We start from the raw sequence: 4,478 nt of genomic DNA, 5'->3' as shown, positions 1-4,478 counted from the left end.
CTCTTTATAGCTAAATCCAATCATCATAACCAACATATTGGTTAGGGAAGGGCGGGACGGGTGGGGGAGATTGCTGTGGTTGTTGCTCTTGTTCACTTTTTAGTTTCTTTTTACATAGTCAGATTTACTTCATTATTATTTTAGTAACAAGCATGTAAACACACTCGTACACACACGCGCACACATATATGTATCATGTACTTATAGATATAATTATAAAGAAACACACACAGACAGAGGCACAGACATACGCACACGTACGTCTGTATATACGTAAATATATTTATATATCCTTCCAAGTCACAAGAAGTATGCGTTTATCATTGACTGGAACTGAGTTGACCCACACACACACAGACACGCAAACACACACACACACACACACACACACACACATGTATATATATATACACACACGTGTTTGTGTGTGTGTGTGCAAATTTTATTGAACGCTATCTTTATAGATAGCTACCCTCCGAGTTTCGAGTTGCCACATTCTCGAAATTCGGAGTAGCATTGTGAATCGAATTAAATAACTGCTATTGACTTCATTGTTATGATGACTAGACGGTGACCTTTTCAATTAGTAATGATCTGGGACTGAACAACAACAATAGCAACGGGGATCTAATATTTATTAGTAGCTAAGATTTATCCTCTACCAATTTCGCGAGGTTATTTTGAGCAAGCATTTGTCTCTGAGTTTTCATATTTTTAAACAAATAACAACCACCAGTGTGAAAACCTAGAATTTTGAAGTGCATAGCCAATGAGTGAGCCCCTAGACTGTAGCTTGATGTGTGTATACGACTGTAACTTGATGTGTTAGACACAGCAACCAAATCTTCCCTTACAATGAACAGACACATTAGATAATTTAGTTTTTCATACGACATTTTGTGTGAAAATCAAAAGACTGGATATTCAAGATTCAACTGTCTTTAGTAGTAATTTTAGTAAAACAGACGATAAAAACGAACAAACAAAATACGAAAAAGCCCATTGCTTTAGGTGCAAACGTTATCAGTCAATGGAACTTTTTCTGACAAAAACATGGAAGCCTTACATTGTTGATCTATCTGCTGGAAATACTAGCCAAATTTCCATCAAATCACATTATCCTACCTTTATTAAATGATATAGTCTTAGGTATACACTGCCTAGAAAGGAAAACGGGAAGGTCACATCTAGAATTCTCTCGGTCACAAGTCTGCTCCATTGGTGTTAAACTAAGTTAAACACCAATAAATGAATTTTATTTTTAAGAATGAAGCCGTCAAAATTATTGATAAAATCTATTGTTTGTTAAAATCTTTCACGATTCAGAATTTAGATTGCATTTTCCTTCAGTCATTTCCTACCAATTACAGTTAATAACGTTGTTGTTATTATTGTTGTTTAGCTGCAGCTAAGAACTATTCAAGAGACCTTACAATCCCAAATAGTTAAGGTGTAACAATCCCATCTTCTCAGTCAAAACTAATCGCATATTAATTACATTACGCTATACGTCCTTTCTTGAAGATGGCAGGTATGTCTTGAGAAAGATATAGCTGCCGTTTCTAACAGACTGAGTGACCGGAAATTGAATGCATCATTGGTTCCTCACATCTCGTTATGTGTATGTACCTGTTTGTTTCTGTACCTGTCTAAACATGTGTGCATACCTGTGCATCTATGCTTCAGCGTGGTACCGATGTTCGGAATAATCTGCACAAACAGTTCAATGTTTGCAATTTCCCGAAAATCTGTGATTGCGGCGCAGTTTCGATTTTCGTTCCTCGTGCCAGGCCGATTGAAACAATCAGCGTCCTCATCGCATTCTTTTAAAGCTGGTACCAGTGAAACTAAAGAAGCCGTCTTTTAGAAATGCCCAAGGCATTTTTAAGCATCATTATCGTGTAGTTGTGGTAAAATCACAGGAAGATGTGCCAGCCAAAGAGTTTCAATTCCTAGTAGAGTTACTTCATTTAAATAGCTACTCTTATCTTTCCATAGCTGCAAAGATTCACACCTTTAAATTGCGATAACTTCTTCAAATTACTTAGAATGTCTCACAAAAGAAACCAACCACTCAGTCTTCGGCAATGCGAGAATGATTTAGTGTTCAAAAATGCCTTACGCGTTCGTGTGTGTGTACTTGTGACTGTTGGTATTTGTGTTCTTGTAACAATGTGTATATTTCTGAGTGTATATATGACATTATCTGTCTATGCATGATTGTGCTTGTGAATCTGCATGCATCGTATTTCACCATGTTTTTCAATATTGTATGTGTGACTGCGTCTACTTATAAGTCTATGTGTTGTGTTATGTCCGTGTTTATATGTCTATATACACGTATATGTATATCTGAGTGTGTATATACATATACGTGTATATCTGGGTGTGTATGTTTCACTGTTTATGCATGTAATTACACACACACACACGCACACATACACACACACACATAAATATGTATTAATGTGTATGTAACTAGACTTGTGTATGTGTTTGTTTGTGTGTATAAACTGTGTGTGATTAATATGTATGTTTATATTAGTACTTGAACTTATTAACATAATTAAAGGTTTACAATTACACAGTGTACTAAAATATGCATACATCTCTGATAATAATTAGATTAATGAAAGACACACGCACGCACACTCATACACATAAGGAAATTGAACCCTCATCCACCATACCATCTTGCACCTAATAAACTTTACATTAAGCTGTCAAGGAAACATCTGATGAAATACTTAGAAATAGCGAGAAAATATACTACAGATCATAACTTACCGTTTCACAAAAGGAGGGTTACGACTGAGATATAAACTAGTTGATCATAGTTGAAACGGCATTGCTTGACCAGCTATGACTTTGGGTTAAACAGCAAATTCTATTAATCTTCACATTCACTTTCGTAACCAGCATCGCCATTATCTCAAGCACCAACACCACCTCTAACAAGCATATCACCACACCACGAGCACCAATGTTCTTTCCTCCGCCGCTATATTCCTACTAGCATCACTACTAACACCATTGCCACATCGCCACTGGTGCCAAAGGAACACCACCACCAACAACTCCGTTAAAGCAGTAATACCACCACACAAACTCCAGCACCACTACGCCACTATTACAATCTTATAGTGACCACATAATGTGGTGGTGCTGGTGCTAAACCACGTTTTACATCTAAGAAACTGGCAAAGTTCATGGGATGCTCTTACACAGTTTCGGTCTGAAAATCGTATATGTCTTCATGATACAGTTCAGACAGATCGAACCTGCAAATATATCATTGTAAAGGGAACCTCGTGACCGCAAGGCCCCAAGTCTTATCCCAGTCTAGTGTTCGCGACAAAATAAAATCTAGTTATGAACACCTCGAATTTATAGACTCATGTCAGTGTATATATATATATATATATATATATATATATATATATATATATATATGTGTGTGTGTGTGTGTAAATATATATATATATATATGTATATATAAATATGTACGTGGATATGTGAATGTATATTCACATGCATGTACACACACGAACACACACATGTACGCGCGCGGTGACCCATGTTCCGCATCAGTTACTTAGCCGTGACTGCTTTTCTCTGCACTTTAATCATGTTATCGACATCAACCGGGCACATATTTACTCCCCACTCTCTGTTTAAATATGGATAAAAATATGTGTGTGTTGTGTGTAACAGAAAACATGACATTTCCCTTCCTCAAATCCCAGAGAACAATATCAAGTCTGTTAGCGTTAACATCGGACAGTTGTTTACACTGGAATGTTTCCATTTCTACTCTCTAAACGTATTTCTTGTGCCGGACTTCAATATAAAATATAAAAAAGTCCTGGCATTTTTAGACTATTTATTTTAGCGGTATTCCTGCTTCACCAATAAATAAATCATAAATCACAGCCGAAAATATCTGACCTCTCTCTGTCTTGCTATCATAACTATGCTACACAATGTTATAGTCATGTATCTTTACTTTAGTCTTATCAACTCTTTATTCTTTATTCCAATCTGTATTTCTTACTCTCTTTAACATTTATCTTTCAGACGCATCTTCCTATTTCTTTCACATCTCTATTGTATTTAGAGTTTCACTCTGACTGGGTCACTCCTCATCCCCGTATCCCTTGTTGCATTTTATTACCCAGTTCTCTTCTTTCTCTATCTGTCTGTCTCCTGTCTCCTGTCTGTCTCTCACTCTGTCTCTGTCTGTCCGTCTGTCTGTCTGTCTGTATGTCTGTCTCTCTGTCTTACTGTCTCTGTCTGTCTGTCTGTCTCTCTCCCTCTCTCTCTCTCTCTCTTTCATAGACTCTTACTCACGTTCGTCCATTCAAGTGCCAATTATCTTTATTCCTCACTCCAGCTGCTATCTGTCTGTTTGTCTGTTTGTCTGTTTGTCTATCTATCTATCTATCTATCTATCTATCTATCTATCTATCTATCTATCT

The sequence above is a fragment of the Octopus bimaculoides genome, chromosome 11 (assembly GCF_001194135.2).
Source record: "Octopus bimaculoides isolate UCB-OBI-ISO-001 chromosome 11, ASM119413v2, whole genome shotgun sequence".
In the NCBI taxonomy this organism is placed as follows: domain Eukaryota; kingdom Metazoa; phylum Mollusca; class Cephalopoda; order Octopoda; family Octopodidae; genus Octopus; species Octopus bimaculoides.
This window is presented reverse-complemented; position numbering follows the sequence as displayed.